At 41.6% G+C, this 20,499-nt stretch overlaps 1 protein-coding gene across 1 annotated transcript in view; it reads left to right on the forward strand.

The window, feature by feature from the left end:
- Positions 1-807: 807 nt before the first annotated feature.
- Positions 808-20,499, forward strand: part of LOC122809141 (NXPE family member 4-like) — a 559,273-nt gene continuing 539,581 nt past the window's right edge. Inside the window, exon 1 of the mRNA XM_044080417.1 lies at positions 808-1,147. The gene's annotated coding sequence lies outside the window, so the exon portion shown is untranslated. The remainder of the gene's footprint in view (positions 1,148-20,499) is intronic.

The raw sequence follows: 20,499 nt of genomic DNA on the forward strand, positions 1-20,499 counted from the left end.
TGGATGCCCTTGCCAGATGATAGGTACAAGAACAGTCAGTGAGCAAGGTCGGTGCAGTGCTTAATTATTCCTTTGGCCCTGCCTAGATATCTGGACATGTGCAGATCATGGATGGCTGGTAGGGTGTTCTTGATGATCCTCTTGGCTGCCTTCACCACTCTCTGGAGAGCCTTGCACTCAGAGAAGGAGCAGCTTCCGTACCACACTGTGAGGTTGTTTGCCAGAATGCCTTCTATTTACCCATATAGAAGGTTGTGAGGACTGTCTTTGGTATGTTTGCTTTCCTCAATCTTCTCAAAAAGTGTAACCTCTGGTGTGCCTTCCTGACAATGGCATTTGTATTGGTAGACCAGGACAAGTCCTCATCAATGTGCACCCCTAGAAACTTTGTGCTACTCACTCTCTGTACTGTTTCTCTGTTGATAGTGAGAGGAGAATGTGCTGCATTATTTTCTCCTTGTACATCTACAAATAGTAAAACTTAATCACTTAGCAGTTTGGTTTTGTTTGTTCATCTTCAAACTTTGTATGTTATTAATGATCGTCCCATATGCTTCTAAATATTTTATTGAACTGTTACACCAGTACTAAATTATTTGTTGATTTACTAATTTGTTTCTGAAAAACTGGTATCTTCTCTTTCTGCTGTACTTGTTTTACAGTTATTATAATTTTAGCACATCTAAATTTACGTTATGTGTTACTTTATAGCTTTGCATGCAATTGATGCCTGCTGCTTTAAGAAGCAAACAAGTTCAATTTCTGCATTCAGGAAGTTGTATTAATGTAAGCAGAGGGGGAGGAGACTAGTGGAACACCTATTTATCTGCCAAAGATCTGTGTATTTGTTATGGTTGTGAGCAGTATTAACAATATTCAGCATTCAAATGAAAAAAACAGGTTGCTGTTTTATAATACTGCCAGCCTAGCACCTAAACCTACAGGTAAAACATTCTGTAAAACTGCTTGAACTAGAAGCTAAATCTGCACGACAGGCTTCAGAATATTTCCTGAAATTACAAATTTTACCGAGTGCTGTAGTACAGCTGAACCAGGAAGTAGCATGCATGCTTTGCACTGAGAGAGTTTGTATTTGCTTCCACATAGCAGGCATCAGCCATCAAGATGAAGACTTCATAATTCACAGGTATGTGTTATTTTAACCTTTTGTAGCACTTCTGCAGAATACAGAAAGCTGATTTAGAAAATAACAACCAGTACTGAGTAATGTGGTACCTTTTTGTTTTGAATGATTTAAGATATTTCTCAGAAAATAAACAATGGGACATTCAGATTGTTTAATGCAAGAACTGCCATATCTATATGTGTGTATATGTAACATTTTCTAACTCTAGAAAGGACAGTTTTTGCACATGGACTTACTAAGTGTCCCTTTAACACAAGGCAGATCAAAGGTAATTAACTCGTGACAATTCTCTAGAAAAAAAAATAAATGCCAGCTGATGTTATGCTAAACTGTGGAATGTCCATGAAATTCAAAATAAGCCTGAATAGATATTACCATTTCCAAAAGAAGAATTTTTCTAAATCATGCGTAACTTGTGGCAAAAAAAAAGTTAATGCTAATTTAAAGATCTAAACCAGTCAGATCATGTATGCTAAACTGTAGGAAATTTAGTAAACTTGTAACAATCCTGCATTTAAACACATATCAAGATTTCCTAAAGAAAGATTTTTCCATCCCCCAAACCCTACTCCATTTTCTAGTTACGAGTTATGCCTGTATTGTTACATTTCAGGCCTCCCACCTAAAGCAGTTTATGCTGCTTTTGTGTTTCAGTTAAATCCTGTATTTAGTACTTTGTTTTTTTAAGCTAGTTTTTAAATCATATACTTTAAACATTGATGTATGCCTACAGTGATGGTTTAGCATGCTGACAGCCTTACAATGCCAACATATTTTTCTGTACTCCTCACTGTTTTCTGTTTCATGTTTTTGTTATGAGGGTCCTACTTCTCACCCTCTGGGAAAATAAATCATAGTTCAGGTAACCCAGGTTCACTTAGTGACCCAGGTGACTGACAAAGAGGGATGGGCATGCCCATCCGGGATTGGTTGGTGCTCACTGATGATGTTCCGTAAGGGGAGCAGTGGTCCAAAGACGGGAGTTATCCTTGGATGTAGTCCATGAGCATGGGTGGGTGAAGAAAGGTTATGAGTAGGGCATGTAAAAAACACCCCCCAAACAGATGCACATGTGGCCAAGCCCACAGGACACCTTTAGTATCCATGACTGACCCCAGCAATGCCAGAGTAGTATGGGGTGGTTAGGAGAATAGCTGGTAGAGCTGGGTCAACAAGACAAGGTCCAAGGGAACTAAAAAAAGTCATAGCAATGGCCTTTAAATAAGCTGAAATACTTGACTGTAACACTGTAGCAAGCAGATTTATAGCTTTGTATATGCTTCTTGCTATAGTTACTCAGGCACAAGCCTATTAAACACAAACACATTCTTTAAGTGCATTTATATCACGCTATCGAAAGATGAAAATAGCGAATTCTATTTCATCGAACCTAAAATATCTAAACCACAAAATATCGAACATTCAGAACAACAAATTTTTTCCCATGGAACAAATTCGCTATGCCAAAACACATACACACAATACAAGCACACCAAACAAACAGCAATCCACACACATACATTTAAAATCCTACATCTAACCCTCATTAAACTGTGCATAGGTTCATAGGTTCATACTAGGCTATCTGCCCTAGGGCATTTATAAGCCTAGCCAGAGTGTGTTTGGCTTTCGCCACCCATTTCAAACTAATTTTGCTATGCCCTTTTTCAAGGTTAGTATACTGTGCCTCTGTCTAACAGTGACACAGAAGTGATACCCGGGGTAAACCTACGATCTCCCATCCACTCATCAAGATTCCTCTTGAAGAGAGTCAATGGGGGACTCTGCCTAACCTTGACTGGGATTTTATTCCAGAGTGAAGGGAGCCTCTGGGTTATGAATCTGTCCCTCCAGCATGTCCTATTTATTTCAGTGCTGAGGTTCAAGTCTCTCGAGCACATGTCCATTAATTCCGGTTTGGACATGGCTTTATACGTCAGGCACAGATCGCCTCTGAGCAGGCAGTATGCCACTGAGTAGAGCTGGAGTTTCTTTAACCGGGCAGCATATGGCATCTGTTTGAGCCCTTTGATCCTCTTGGTGAGGTACTTTTGGGGTCTTTCCAGTTGCTGCAGGTGTCTGGTAAGGTACATCCCAAAAGGGGCATTGTACTCAATTATGGGCCTGATGAGGGATGAGTAAAGAGGCACGATGACCTCCCCTGATCTAGATGTGAATCCCTTCATGATTAGGTGGGCTATATAAAATGTTTTTCTAACCACTTTGGCCACGTGGTTGTCAAATGAGAGATTGCTATCAACTTGGGTCCCCAGGTCCCTAATTACTTCTTCTGTACTTAATGGATTACCACCTATGTGGTAATTTGTGGGCATTTTGTTTTTGCCAAAGGGGATGACTATACACTTTTTGGCGTTTAGCTTGAGGACATGTCTCTGGCACCAGTTGTCTGTTTCTATGAGGCCCTTTTGGATTATGCTTGTGTCGGCTGGAGAGTCGATTATGGTGCCCAGTTTTCAGTCATCTGTGAACTTGGTCAGCCACAGTCCTTCCGTGTTGGCCTGTACCTCCGAGAAATATATACCGAACAAGAGAGGTCCCAGGACTGAGCCTTGTGGGACGCCACTTGTAACTGGTTTGGAGTCTGACATGGCTCCAGCAATTCTAACCATGTGGGTTCTGTCCTTGAGCCAGTTTGCAACCCATCTAGTGACATAGGGGTTTATATTTAAGCTGATGAGCTTATCTATAATGCCCGAGTGGGGTATTGTATCGAAGGCTTTTGCGAGGTCCAGGTAGGCTGTGTGGACCACCTTCCCCTCGTTAATGGCCTTGGTGACTGTTTCAAAGAAATCGACCAGGTTTAAGAAGCAGGATCTGCCCTTAACAAAGCCGAACTGGGTAGGATCCAGTGTCTGTAGGTCCCCAATATATTTATTTATGAGGTCCATGATGATCCTTTCCATAGCTTTGCAGACCAAGCTAGTCAGGCTTATGGGGCGATAGTTTCCAGGATCCGTTGAGGCACCACCTTTGTGGAGAGGGACCACTGTTGCTTTACGCCACTCTTTGGGTACATATCCTGTAGTAAGGCTGAGATTGAACAGTAGTTTTATGTTTGGGTTTAGCTCTTCATGGAGTTCATGTAGGACGCAGCCCGGAACACCGTCTGGTCCCATTGATGCTGTGTTTTTTGCTTTGGAGAGGGCGGCTCTTACCTGAGCATCTGAGATGTCAGGGGGGCAGCACTCTTCTGGGATAGATATTTGCCCTTTTGGTGGGGGGGGGGGGGTTTGCACTGAACCTGTCAGCTAGGATGTTGGCAATGTCTGTGGGTTCGGTGTATTTTTTATTTTTTGGACTAATTCTGAGCATATCTGGGAATTCCCACCCAGGTTCCTAACATAACTAAAGAAAGCCTTGTGATTATCCTTAGTGTCCTGTGCAATTTTTCTCTTGAAGCTGGCCTTAGACGATTTTATGAGTGCCTGTAGTTTTTTGCTAATACTGATCAGAGATGCCTTCCCTTTTTGGGATTTTGCTCTGTCATGTAGTAGCTTCGTCCTTCTATTGTATAGTTTGTTTATGGCTGGGGTCCACCAGACAGGTCGTCTGCCTTTGGAGGATTGGGTCTTGGTTTTATTTGGGATTGCATGAGCCATGCATTCCTGAAGGTGTTCATAGAATGCATTTATAAAGGATTCTGCGGTCTGGGCTGTATTTTCCACAGGCCTGGGGGCTTTGAAGGATTCCACCTCGGTTTTGAGGAGTGTGAAATTTGCTTTAGAGAAGTTTTTCACTGTGGTTTTCTGGGCAGGGGGTGGGGTCGGGATGTGAATATCCAGTGAGATTAGTTTATGGTCTTTTCTTACCAGTGAGGGATACACTTCTGGTCTGGAGCATAGAGTCCAGATGTTGGTGATGATCAGGTCCAGTATGTTTCCCCCTCTTGTGGGAGTAGTAACAAGTTGTTCCATAGCATTTGAGTTTATAAATTCTACGAACCTTTGGGGTAGGGTGTTGGAGCTAGAGTAATGCTCCCAGTCTATGTTTGGGTAGTTGAAGTCGCCCAATATAATGGTGTTTTGAGAGACCTTCATATTTTCCAGTGTTCTCAGGAAGACCGAGTGGGGTTCCTGGGTTTGGGAGGGTGGTCTGTAGCAGGATATAAACTGGAAGTCAGTTTTACCCACTGTTAGTTGCACATGGATAGCCTCTGATGCTTCGTGCTGTGCCACCAACCTGGAGGTATGGGTATCTGACAAGTATCGATACTCCCCCTCCTTTTGTGGTTCGGTCCAAGTTTTGGGGCCGAAAAGCATGGTATGAGGTATAACCTGGTAGTGCTGGGGTGCTCTCGGGAGCCTTGAACCAGGTTTCTGTTACTGCACAGATATCAATGTTCTCCATGCTAAGGACAGTTTTGAGTGCGTGCATCTTGAGATTTAGACATCTGGCGTTTGAGTAGCATTACTCTTAGTTTCTTATCCCTTGTGATACCTATGGAGGTGGGTTTGTCTTTTGAGCCTTGCCTAAAAAGGCACTATGGGGGTAGCAAGAGCCTTTGCCAGTATCCGAAAGCCCAGGGGTGACAGGTGCAAGCCATCCCTAGCGAAGCATCGTGGCTTGTTGAGCTTGTCATCCCAGGCTGACAGGCATTGGATCCCCTTTGAATGACACCAATACTTAAGCCAGTTGTTGAAATTGATCATCTTGTCTTCATATTGTGGCATCATTCTTGGTGAGGGTAAGATGCTACTCAAGGTCAGGGTCATACCGGCCTGAGCTACATGCTCAGAGAGCTCATCTGTCTCTTTTCATGTAGTCCAGGGAGGTACGTCTCAGGTCATTCACACCAGCATGGACAATGACTGAGTCATATTTGTACTTGCCTTGGAGTGACCTGAGTGCTTGTGTTATGTGGCAGATCCTAGCGCCCGACAGGCAGCTCACCATGACCTTCTCCTTGTTCAGTCTGGTGAGCGAGACATCAGTGTGCCTGATGATAGTCACTTATTACAAGTGTATCAGGTGTGTTGTTTAGCCTTAAGGGCTGTGACTGTTCGGCACACTGGCTTTGTGAGCTATGTGTTGCACGTGTTTTGTTTTGGGGTAGCGGTTGCTTGGGTGTCTGCTTTGGAGGTCTCTGCTGCTAAGGCAGATTTTTATTTAGAGTCTCCGAGTATGTTTTTGTGTGTTTATGTGTTTGGTTTGCTGTCGTGGTAGGTCTATGTGAGACTGGAATTGCAGTGAGTGTGGTTTCTTTCTCCTCCTGACTGGTTACACCAGTACTGAGTTGAGAGAGCTTAGCCTCCAGTTTGGCTATATGGTTGCATCTCTCACATGTGTTGGAATTTGTTGGGAGGAGGAGAGGGTTGTCTGTGTACATGAGGCAGTTGTAACATTGCCTCATGATTCCTAGATTCACCAGCTGGACTGGAGAGGAGATTGACAACTGACCTTTGGACATGCTAGAATAGTATTGGGAATTCCTTTATAATTGAAAAAAGGGCCAATGGGGAACAAGGTACTCAAGGGGAGTTTGTGAGGGTTTAGTGCTTTTAATTTTTTAGTGCTGACTTAGTGAGCAAGTGCCAGGTAACTTAAATGCAATGTGTTACAGGTAACTTAAATGCAAAAATGACAAACAGTAACTTTCTTTCAAGTGAAACAAGGAAATAAGTACAGTAAGCAATGCAGATATCACTAGGGATCCACAGAAGTGCTGAAAAGCCGCATTTTAGGTGGAATTAGTGTTTCAGGGAAATAACAAGCAAACAAACAAAGCTAGATTCAGCAGGCCTGGATCTAGTCTATGCTACAGCAAACAAGGTGTACCAATTTCAGTAAGAAACAGTTCAAATATGCAGGCACTATAAGCCTTTAACCAGAAATTCCCAGCTTAGAAGGGCAGAGTCCAGCCTCTCCTCCCACAAGAGTGCAGACCACGAACCTTCTTAATGTAAAATAAACTGGCCTGAAGCCCAAGTGCTTAAACCAGAATTAATACACTTTTAGAGTAACAGACACTGAGCCCTCAATCAGCAGTTCCCAACTTAGAAGGATGTAAGCTACCTGTCCTGCCACCACAGTGCAGGCCACAAACCTTCCTAATGTAAAACAACTGGTCTGAAGCCCAAGTGCTTAATCCAAAAGACTTAGAATGATAGCTGCACTTTAATCAAGTTACTACCAAGCAGTAATAAATACAATTGAATACTTTAAAGAATGCCTGGATTAGTGCTCAGGTTATACAAACAAAACTAGATTCAGCAGGCCTGGATCTAATCTATGCTACAGCAAACAAGGTGTACCAATTTCAGTAAGAAGCAGTTCAAATATGCAGGCACTATAAGCCTTTAATCAGAAATTCCCAGCACAGAAGGGCGGAGTCCTGCCTCTCCTCCCACAAGAGTGCAGACCACGAACCCTCTTAATGTAAAATAATTGGCCTGAAGCCCAAGTGCTTAAACCAGAATTAATGCACTTTTCTCTCAGGTCTCAGACTAGCTACTTACTAACAACCTCCTTTCCAGTACTCAGTATGGTTTCCGACCAAACCATAGCACCGCCACTGCCTTACTCTCCTTTACTAACACTATCCTTCAGCATAGAAACAATGGCTATCTCTCCTCTGCTACTTTCCTAGACCTATCTAAAGCATTTGACATGGTCCCACACAAACACAAACAACTTATCTCTGTCCTCAATAACCTATCCTTCTCACAATCGGTCACAAACTGGCTTCAGAGTTACCTGTCTGACCGCCAACAATCCGTTGTATGGCAGAATGACATGTCTCCCCAACTACCTGTCTCCATAGGGGTTCCCCAAGGATCCATCCTTGGACCCCCACCAATAATCTAGCCTCTGCCACCAAACATAGCACACTCATACAATATGCAGATGACTCGACCATCATCTGCTCAGCCCAGTCCCTATCCAAACTGCAAAAAGTCACACAGGAAGCCTTTTCCTCTGTTGAAACATGGTTATCCGATGCCCAATTAATACTCAACCCAAACAAAACTAAACTACTCATCTTCCAACCCACCAAACATTTTCAAAACAACTCTCACTTTAACATCACAGCAAAAGACAACACCACTATATACCCAACTGAACACACCAAATCGCTAGGAGTGGAAATAGACAATAAACTAAAATTTGACATTCACATATCCATGACCATAAAAGTCCACAAAAACTAGGAGCGTTATACAGAAATAAGCAATTTCTCACCAAAGCAGCAAAGATTTCAGTAGCAAATTCCCACCTTATCTCCACCCTACTTTATGCCTCTCCAATATATACCAACCTAAGGCAATGTGATCTAAACAAGCTAGAGACCTGCTACAACAAAATTGCCAAATTCGCCACAGGGGCATCCTACCGTAGTCACCACTGTCTCTCACTTGTTGAACTGGGTTGGCTTGAACTCCCTCACCTCCTTCAGTGGTATCAACTCTCACTCGCCCACAAACAAGTAAACCATCCACTAAATGTCCCATCCATCCAGAATCTACTCCAACCCTATTGCACCACCAGACCACTAAGATCCAGCAACAAAAATCACTTGCAGATCACTAAAGCCAATAACTCTGCTGGTGAAGCACTATTCTCTTGCGCCATAACCAAATTATGGAACTCACTCCCACCCACAATTACCTCCGTACCATCATGCACCCACTTCAAAGCTTTACTAAAAGCGCACCTAAAAACATGCTGGCTATGCCCTTGCTACTCCCACTCTAATATCATCCACCTCATCCAACCACTACCTTTCTCTCCAGTCCACTAATTACCTTGATTATAGCAAGCTCAGATGCTCATAAGCCTAGTACTTATTATACAGCAGGAACTTCTCATTGTAACATTTGTTAATGTCTGTTATGTACTTCACAGATAAAGATTCTAGTTGTCTACTGATGTACTATGTTCTTCATCTGTAAATATGTTGTAAGTAATTGCTATGTTAAATTGTTAATCGCTATGTAATCCAATGTAACTACTGTCTGTTTATTTTACTGTGGAGCTTTTTCTCCCCGGGCCTCCGCTGAAAATGGACCTATGTCCAGTCGGACACTCCCGGTCAACAAATTTAGATAAATAAATAAATAAAATAGAATAACAGACACTGAGCCCTCAATCAGCAGTTCCCAACTTAGAAGGATGTAAGCTAACCTGTTCTGCCACTACAGTGCAGACCACAAACCTTCTTAATGTAAAACAACTGGTCTGAAGCCCAAGTGCTTAAACTAAAAAGGCTTAAAAGGCTTAGAATGAGTTACACCAAGCAGTAATAAATACAATTGAGTACTTTTAAGATGACACAAAAGCAAAATAAAGTAGGAAGAAACACAAATACAGTAAAAGCGGATAATATTTTTTTTTTTTTGAAAGTGGAAAGAGAGAAAGGAGTAGCAGAAACTAAGCTGATTGGCCTTCTAAAATGTTCTCCCTGTACTGGGTAGAATGAGGTAATGACACTAGACTGGGAGGAGGGTCCCAGATCAAATTTACACTAGGGGCGGACAACTGCAAAGCCACCAACTATGGAGGGTGGGAAACAAGCTGCAGAAATGTTTCTCACAGCTGAAAAGCAGCAGTGAGCCTTTAAATGAAAGTTTTAAATAGCTAAAGGAGCCTCTAGAAAAAAGAGTTTAACTGCAACAAGTTATCAGAAACAAACAACCCAACAGATGCTTAATACACTACTATCTATCTACTTACCTTAACCCAAACCCTAACCCAAACGTCTGTCACTATCACACATTCACCTGACCCGCGCCTTAACCCTAACTCACTTAACCCCCACCCTAACGTCCACACAATCGCACACTTACCCGAACCAGACCCGTAACTTTCCACCACAGCACTGAAAATAGCGAAGCCACAGAACCAGCCAACCGAATTCTTTCCCTAGGAAAAAATTTGGTGTTCTGCAGCTTTGCTATTTTTAGCGTTTGCTGAATAGGGGTCGATATTAGAACATTCAAAGTTTTAAAACTTCAATGTTCTGATATAGACCCCTTTAAGCAGCCACAGTAACCATCCTCAAAAATTTAAATAAAAATAGACACCTGCAATCACACTTGATCAGCAACTCCAGTGCATACTGTGGGCAGTGCTGGCTTCTGGCTGCACTGTGCTATTGATTAGAATTGCAGTAGATATATCTATATATATATATAAGTTTACCGAAAGGGTGATTTGCCGACAGCGGAAAGACCGACAAGGGTAACGTGTGAGCGCGACTCGGTAAGAGTGCGACAGTGACGGAGTTAGGAGCGGTCAGGTAAGTGTGCGATATTGTGGGATTTTGGGTTAGGGTGTGGGAAAGGTGAGTGTGTGTTAGTGTCGGAGTTAGGGTTCGGGTAAGGTAAGTGTGTGATAGGGAGGGACTGTAGTTTAGGGACAGGTTAAGTGAGTTAGGTTTAGGGTGCGGGTGGGGTGAGTGTGCGATAGTGACGGGCTTTATGTTTTTGGGTGGGTTAAGTGAGTTAGGGTTAGGGTGCAGGTAGGTGAAGTGTGCGATAGTGACAGTCTTTAGGTGTAGGGGTGGGTTAAGTGAGTTAGAGTTAGGGTGCAGGTAGGGTGAGTGTGCGATAGTGTCGGACCTTGGGGTTAGGGGTGGGTTAAGTGAGTTAGGGTTAGGGTGCAGGTAGGGTGAGTGTGCGATAGTGTTGGACCTTAGGGTTAGGGTTTGGGTTAGGGCTAGTGGCTATGCTATGTACTGTAATGTGTTGTTTACGTTCGTGTGTCTGTGTAATGGTGTTCGGTATTTTGCGTTGTCGGTTTTTTGTGTTGTCGGTTATCTGGTCTCGGTGGTTTGTGTGTCGGTGAAGTGGCGTGTCGGTATTTTAAAGTAGACCCATATATATATATATATATATATATATATATATATATATATATATATATATATATATATATATATATATATATATATATATATATATATATATATATATATAGTCTCATTTTTTTTTATATCACAAAAACCTGGCATTTTAACAAGGGTGTTTAAACTTTTTTAATCCACTGTAGCACAATGCGGACCAGTAGCACATGCAGCTAGAAGTCTATTCTGCTCATGGTCTGTTTTTCTAGCTGTACTCTGCTACTGGTCCATTTAAGAGATCAATCACACAGTATAGCTAGATAAATGTGGCAAGTCCATTTTGACTTTGTTGATCTCTCTCTCTCTGTCTCTCTCTCTGTCTCTCTCTCTCTCTCAGTAGATCACTTGTCAGATATGCTGAATACATTCATTTAAACAGCTACTGGTACCAGCCACGTCATATAAATGTATCCCAGTACTTGAACTTGCACTCGATCAGCAGCTCCAGTTCCAGTGTATAATGTGGACAATGGTGGTTTCTAGCTGTAGTGTGTTATTGATCCACTGAATGGATCAGTAGTACACTATAGCTTGAAAAAATTGACCATTCTTATCAGCAGCTAGGTGGCCACTGTGCTATTAGTCCATTTTTCTAGCTGCATCTCGCTGTTCCACTGAATAGATCATTTAGTACAGCTCAACAAAATGGACTTATGACAAAGGCAGCTAGAAGCCCACTGTGCTTCTGTCCAACAATATTTAGCAGTACTGTGCTATTGGTCCATTCAGTGGATCTGTGGTTCACTTAGTGGTCCAGTAGCACAATGTAGCTATAACTCAGGGTCAGTCATTTGACTGTTTTGACTTTGATTTCCTTTCTCATAGGCTCTAGAAATGAACCAATGAAGCAGCACAAATAAGAGCTCTCCATGCTCAAATTGGAGCAGTTGAACAAGCATTTAAACAAATGCTAAAATCAGAATGCTTTACCGAATGTGAAAGGGTTGAGAGGTATGAATAGGGGTGTGCTTTTGAGCTCCAAAAGCATCTCGTACCCTTAACTAAAATGTTACACGTGGCTGTTTGGCACCAGATCTAAAAATTATGAAAGTTTGCAAAAAAAAAAAAAAAAAATGGGCGGGCTTGAATTGGGGCATACTGTATGACAGCAATGGTGAAAGATGGTGTCATGAAGACAGATTATTTTAGCTCATGATTGGCCAGTAGTTACATTGTTACAGGACAGGTGGATGAAATCTCTAGCAGTGAAAGTTAAGTTTGAGGGCTTGGAGATGGTAGATGTGTTGAAAGACATGTGGCAGTAGTGAATGATTTCAATGAAGATGCAAGGAGCTAAGGCAGCTGCAAGAGGATCATTTTATTTTTAAATAACTTCATGTTTTAGTGATACTGTTTGGCAGAAAGTATAATCTTTGATGTTTTAACTACTACAAGAAAATAAAATATCCAAGGAGTTTAAATAGAAACTATGGTGTGAAAAGTTATGGAGACAAAGATGGGCACTGGGTAATTAGAAAGCCACAGAAAGAAAGATGGTTAATATCTGTGCTTCAGTGCTTGAAGATAACTAGATCCGAATGTTAAAGTATGTAAATGATCAAAGCACGTATGTTTGAGTAATAGTGAATTTGGGGTACAACAAAGAAGGAATAAGGTTACATACAAGGGAAGAATGAGGTTTAAAAGGTGGCAGGACTTAAATGAGCTGTGTAATGTTTGACTGAAAAACATTGGGTGGATTATAAATGATGTATAATGTTTGTAACTGGGAGTGTGTTAGTATTGATTGTGGCGTAAAATGCTTGCAACCAGGATTGTGTCGGTGTGGTTTGTTTTCATTTGTATAAATGTATGACTGTCTATGTTGTAAGTAATGGTTTTAATAAATGTTTCTTCTTTTAAAAAAAGAAAAGAAAAAGGGCAGGAATTGAATAATTTGTGTAATATTACTTAGGTTATATGAAGTTAAATGTTTGTTATGTTAATTATAGTGTGATTACTTATATGAATATGAATGCCAATGTCACAAGTGATAATTCATTAAAGGTGTTTGTAAAAAACAAAAAAAAAAACATATGGAAAGCAATAGCACAAGTATTTTTTGAGTTGGCAAGCTTCTCAACTGTATTTGGCTTTGCTGTTCTTAAGTTAGACATATAATTTCCTCCAGCCTGGAGAAAGAGTGATTATTCAGCAACAAAGTGAAAAAAAAATCTTGCTGTTTCTTTGAGACCCTGTGGTCTTAAAATGAAGACACACTACGCAATTTAAGCCCCTGCATATTCCTATAATATGTAGTGTTTAAAGATCAATATGCACATGTGGAACACAAAAATGAGCATTTTGGTATTGAGCCAGTGAAGGGAAACCATATATAGCCAACAAGCGGCTCATCATGACAGCGCCACAAAATGATATACAAGCATGAACAGCATGTAACTCTGGCAAAATTCCTTCTTGTATGGAAAGGGCACCGTTATTGAATCCGAGATTGCAAAATCATCCCTAATGTATGATCAGCCCCCAGCATAAATTGCTGGTGACCACTGTCATCCACAAGCAGTGGTCAGAGAAGGCTGCAAGATAAACAGAAATGGGGCTGAAGCCCTGGAAGTTGTCTGAAGCAAGATAAATTTCTAGGAAGTACTTGGCTCTAGTAACTCAAGAAGAAAAGGAAATATGTGGAGGAGAAGAATAGTGGCAAAACCTCAAAACAGCACGTATGAAGACAATTAAAGAGAACTGTGTTAAAGCTACATAAGGAACATACATGTAGAAAAAAAGGGAGAAAAAATGGCGAAGTCCAGGAAGGTATCAAAAGAAACACATGCAGAAAGAAGAGAGAGGTATGAAATATCAGGCAAAGGAAAAACACTGTTTGGCTAGCAGTCAGGTTAAATAGTGGTTGCAGTGACAAAGACCAAGGAGACCAAGGCATTTGTCAACTTCTGGAATGTATCTCAGCAGATGATAACAAGCAGCTTTGTCAGGTTGCAAGACACATAAAGACAAAGAAGAATATTAACGGACTGAATTCATAACAAATGCAATCTTAATCCTGGGACATGCAGAGCAAATGGAAAGAGTATCTGAAGAAACTTCCGAATGATGAAAACCCATAAAAGTGTTGCACATGCAACCTATGGGGAAAGGGTAAGGTGAACACATCTCAGAAGAAGTACAGTGCACTAAGGAAAATGAAGTCAGGAAAGGCAGAAGTTCAAAAGAAATCACTGTAGGTATGATTAAGATGTTGGGCGTGTTACAGGAAAAATGGATCTTGAGGGTGCTCACCACAGTATAGAGGGAGGGAGAGAGAGATATTGGCATGTCCCAGACAAATAAGCATTTTAATGCTACTGTACAACAGCAAAAGGGATATTCAGAGGTATCAAAAACCTGTCACATTGCATGAAAGTGCTGGAGATAGTGATATATAAATGAGCATACAGAGTAGTAGAAATTAAGATGAGATATGAACCGTTTTTGTTCAGATCAGGATGTAATACAACTGATCTGATGTTTGCAGTCAGACAGATAATGGAGAACAAATACTGATTCCAACTGGACATTCCTAGCATACCTCTCAACTGCACAGATTTTTGCAGAATGTCCAGATTTTTGCCTCGTATTTCTGGTCTGTTCCTCGTAAACTTTGTGTTTTTTTTTTTTTGGCAAATCACTGAAGATTGAAGTTACTAAATAATAATAAATAATGAAAGCCATTTGAGTTTCAGACTTCGGTGGTGGTGCTGCGGTAGCGTTGTCGCCTCACAGTAAGACGATGTTCGGTTCAATTCTCAGCTAGAACGTCTTCTGTGTGGAGACATGCGTGAATGGGCGTACCTTTGTTGAAGGTTGTGCGTCAGAGCTGGCAACTTGGTACGTAAAAATCTACTGCCAATCATTAGAGGACCAGAGTTCCACTGTGGCGACCCCTAACAGGGAAAAGCCGAAAGACACAAACAAACAAAATTTGAGTTTCAGACTTCATATCCTTCAGAAAATACATAAAAATACAAAACCTGCCATTCTATCAACTTTCTAAGTTTTCATGAGCAATACTTAAAAAAAAAAGTGTCCCTATTTTTGGGCCTTTGCACCCCCCCCCCCCCATTAGTTTTGGCTTTGTCCAGATTTCTGAGAGGTTAAGAGGTATGATTTGTAGGCTTGGAAAAATAGACAACAGGGTACAGGGTCCCCAAAAAGTTGATTTGTGAAATCCCGTGAGGGTTTAAAATCTTCGAAACATTAGAAGAATGAACTGCACGCTGTGTACAAGGATCCAATGACACGCATAATTAATATTGCTTAGACTCAGCAGGTGTTTAAAGTGAAAGTGGGTGTTCCTGAGAGATAAGGCCTGATCCACTTTCTGTTCATAATGGTGATGTGCTCATCAACAAACAAGACCGAGGGAAAACAGATCAACAAAGCTGTTGTATGCAGATGGTGTCACATTACAGTCTGTTTATAGGTGTTTCAGCAAATGATAGGTGAATGGAAAGCAACACTGAACGTGTATGGAATGAATCGGACAAGACACTGGGTAAGGCAGCAAATAAGGGAATTCAGACAAATCTAAAAATAAAGGTAGAAGGGAAAACAGTGGAAGAGTTTTAACAGATTCATTATCTGGGAGGTGATTTGACAAGAAGGAAAACCTGAATGAGGAGGTTGAAATTATAATTAGAAATGCTGTTATCCACTTGTTCAAAGTGTCAGGAATATTCTGTGTCAGAAAAATGCCGAAGAACCTGAAAGTTAAGGTGACCAAAAAAGTAGTGTGGCCAGTAGATCAGTACGACACAGAAATTTTGGCAGTGAAGGCAGAACAGGTGATAATGTTTGAAGAAGTAGGATGCAAGTTGTGGGATAGATGAAGACATGAAGACTCCGATCTGAAGCCAGAGCAGCCTAAGAAAATGGATTATGGTGGTTCACACATGTATAGCACAGACAGTTTGGTAAAGCACATCTTGAAGGAATGGGAAGGTAAGACGAGATGAAGACAGCCAGTCAAGATTTATGACAGAAGACCTATGACTGTCAGTCATGACTGTTAGAGAAGGTAGGAAAGTGTTTATAAATTGAAAGAGGTGATGGCAGATAACAAAACACCCTAACCCTATGTAAAATGGGAAAAAGGGGGTGATATATTTGTATACACGTGTGTGTGCCTGTGAGGGGGGGGGGGTTGTCCTTCTTATTTTGGTTGCAGAGTGAGTTTATTAGTATTTATAGTCTGGTTGGAGGAGAACAGACGTATAAATCGGTGTAAAGCAATAAGAATACTGGGCTGGGTGTCTTTCGAGTTGGTAAACAAGTAAAGGCAAGATCCACGCAGAAGCTGAAAGACTATACGGTAGGGTCCACCCCCGTTCTTCACTGGATTGGCACTGATGCCATGTATAACATAAACACAACATCTTAGACAGAATTCTGTGTTTAACACTATATATAGCTGCACAGACAATATAAGGTAGGAAGCAAAATTAAAATAAAGCAAATAACTTGACTGCATGTTAACATATATTGTTTGTTGAAACAGGTATGTGTGCATGTATGTGTGTATTTATTTATTTATTGCAGTTGGAAATATGATGGTTTTATCTGGTCATGAGATCCTTTTTTGGCTATTGAAACAGTAATTCAAGATATGTGTAAAGGAACATGAAAAATCTCCATAACAATACATATAAATTCTCATGATGCAAACTTAGTAAAAACATTTCCAAATAAAATCAATGGCATATTAAATTTGTGCATTCTTTGCTTTAACTCTACAGAATTTATTATTCTTTCTCCAGTATTTTTAGTGACTCCACTTACAACTTCTCCAAGTAAACGTTTCATTCAAAATCACACAAGTGCAAAAACTAAACAAACTTCTGTATCTGCAGACTCAAATGTGTAGGTATCACATAGACTCAGTATGACAAGACATCAATACATAAATAACTATTTACTATATAGATAATCCTAATATTGCACTAAATTAAACTCACTTTAGCATTTATTATACAGTGATCTTTTTCTTTGCTTGTGTATTGCACAGTAATGATGTAGACATTGCATTAAAGACTTACATTTGAGTATTGCCCAGAATGAGACATTCATGAGTATTGCACTGTGACTGAGTTACAAACTAGCATTAGATGTTGCACTATAATGGGACATTTCTTGGGCCTTACTACTGCCCCTGATGACTAGAGAATTGGCTTGACTGACTGAGTATTGCACTAATATTGGATTGAAACAGGCAGTTCAAGTTCTTGCACAATTTGAGAGTCTTCCACAATACAATAAAGTAATGGCCCAGATGGCTGGCATGGAACATGATTGTTGCAACAGTTCTACAGTCTGATGGCTTGTGGAAAGAAGTTGTTTCTGAATCTCCTAGTTCTGCATCTTGTGCTGTGGAGGTGATTGCCATATTATAGGTATGCAAACAGTCTGTGAGCAGGGTGGGTGCAGTCCTTAATTATTCATTTAGCCCTGCCTAGACATCTGGCATTCTACCTCTATGCCATTTTTTCGGGTATTGAACCTTTTTGTATGAGGCCCTTAACTTTCAACAGGAATCCTGGCAGGAAAAGTAATTGTAGCATGCTATCAGAGAATGTGAAAACAAAGTCTTCTGTTGTGTATATTTAACAATGCAACTATTAAGATACTTTACTAGTATTTAATAGCATTCCATGCAAGATAAGCTGTAACAATGCATTCACTGGTCAGTTGTCTTTGCCTGCCTGCCTGTGTCCCAGGGCCATGGTTAAAAAAGATCCTTGGACCAGCCCACTTACCCAGTTAACACATTAAAAATAAATCAGTACATACATTTTTAAATAATTTTAAAATATAAATTAATCTCTCAAGTGTCACATTATTAATTCACTATGCCCACAGTAATAGTAAGAACAATGTCTCATATTTTGGATGCTGTTTCAAACTAGCAGACAGCATCCCTAGGATTCAGGAAGCTTGCGCCAGGTGCAGGGGTAACGTCGGCGTTCCAACACCAAATATGGCCGGCGAGCGATCCAGGTACAAGCTGCTCCCACGTGCACTACCTGCGTACGCTACGCCCGCACAGCTCCTGGGCCCTGTATGCTAATTAACCCATGTGTAGCATGCAAATGAATGTATGTAGCGATCCAGGAAGTGGTGCAGGCATAGTGTAAGCATGCAGAAATGTAAACCGTAAAAAACGGTTTACATATTTGCAAACATAAAATCGGAGCCATGACAGCTGACCAAACACATGTATTATATTGTTAATATATGCTAATGGTTAAATATATAGCCATTGGCATAAAAAAATGTACAAAATATAAAATTAACATTTAATATTTATATTTGCACTATCATGAAGTGGAAGCACAGGGCAGCGGCGAGCAAACGGGATCGCAAGGAAAATAGAAAAATATAGAATAAAACTGCAATGTAACACATATCATGATTTCCCCATAATAGTGAATGGCAGGCATGCTACACCACACCATGGCCCAAGGGTTGCTAAGGGGCTGTGACAGTGTTATGCGTGGTAGCTAGGAATTAGTAGGCAATGCCATGCAAATGAGAGGAGTAATAGTGAATCACAGATTCCCCGCTGGAGTAAGGATGCACCTCACAGCGTAACATTATAACACCGAGGTGTGCCCTTGAGATAAAGATGACAGCAAGAGAGGAATGTGTGACCTTTGCTGTAAGCACATTGGAGCATTGCTAATCTGGTTTGCCCGTAGCTAAGCAAAGCTGCAGGATAGGGGTGTGTTGAACTGGCGATAGCTTTGCTTAGCTGAGAGTACACAAGGTAACCGAGTATGCATGTAAACGGAGATGAAAACGGGCTTAAACCTGGTAAACAGGTATGCACGGCATGCACTGGATCTGAAACAGGAAGGATAAAGAAATAAGGAAATGCTGCAGCAGGGAAATTGGAGTACAAATGATTAATTAGCACCTAGGAACCTACAGTGGGCCATTGACAACAGCTGGCAAGGCTACAAGCAGCTACCTGCAGAACAGGAAAGGGGAGGGGCTGTACTGCAAAGAAAACAGTAAAGTGTCACAGCAGAACAAAGCGGAATTGCAGTATATCAGCTGCAAGACACATTTTGCAACACATGACTGGGTAGGGAAAGTACAAAACAAGAAAGACGGCAGGTGGATGCATGCCTGATAATGGGAGGGGATCCAGGTTTAAAAGTGAATTAAAGGGCAACAGATTAATCAAGGCAGGCAAGCATAACTCAACACTAAATGCCCCACACTTGCAGTACTCACTGTAAAACCCATAATTAAGATACCTTACAGCTGGAATTGCTGATAAACACCGAAAGACATCAGCAGTATCCATAGCAAAATAGTATAAGGTGTGAAAGCACCTCACACATACTTGTGTATTCCCATACACTCTGCACCATTGGTGTATACAGACAGGGAACTTTTAGTATGTACATGTTAGGGGCTACCACAGCTTTGATCCACCAGCATGTGTTGGAGACTGAAGGTGGTGTGGAGGATGATGCACACGACCACCTCAGGCACCAGAGGAGGAGAAGAGTGCTCAGACCCAGGGTAACCTACCAGGGGCTACATAATCTGGAGATAGTAGAGCATTACAGGTGGACATGGACACCCTACAGCAACTTGTGGAGCTGTGCCAGCCATGCCTAAGAGCCAGAACAAACAGAGGGGAGCCCATCCCAGTGGATACGAAGGTATGTGTAAGCCTGAGACTACTAGCTACAGGTACTTTTCAAAGGACAACTGGGGATATCATGGGGATCTCACAGGCATCAGCATCCAGGGTACTTCACCATTTTCTGGATGTCATGTTACCACATGCCATTGAGCACATGTACTTCCCCCGAACGCAGGAGGAGTTGGCCAGCAATATGCATCTCTTCCACCATGTGGCAGAATACCTGAAGGTACTGGGTGTGCAAATAGACTGCAAGCACATACACATCGTCACCACCTGGTGAGCAGGGTAGACACTACATAAACCGCAAGGGATACCCCTCCATCAACTGCCAGGTCATGTGCAATGCCCAGGGCATTATCCTGGATGTGTGTGCTGGCAGCCCTGGAATCTATCACGACTCCCACATCTGGCATGCCTCACAGCTGTATCAGGTATTTGCCAGGGGGGACATCCCATATGGCTACCTGGTGGGGGATGCTGGCTATGCACTGGAACCGTGGATGATGACTCCCATCAGAAATGCACACAATATGATCCTGTGGAAACAGCTGCAGCAGGGACAGAATGGTGAAGGCCCTCACAGCCCATCACCTTTGCCAAGGACTCCACAGGCACAGAGGTACTCAGACCACAAACACCCTGAGCCAGCCCCAGTAGGCAGATGGAGGCATGCCCAGCATGCCCATGCCTTGGCAAGGAGGGAATGTATAGCACACACACACTGACAGTGTAGGCACCTAGGGACTGAAACCTTTCTCCACCTGCACACACAGTAAAAATGGATGACACGCACACAAGACCACATGTAAATTGTCA

This window comes from Protopterus annectens, chromosome 8.part0, assembly GCF_019279795.1.
Source record: "Protopterus annectens isolate FY-2018-M chromosome 8.part0, PAN1.0, whole genome shotgun sequence".
Taxonomy (NCBI): Eukaryota; Metazoa; Chordata; order Ceratodontiformes; family Protopteridae; genus Protopterus; species Protopterus annectens.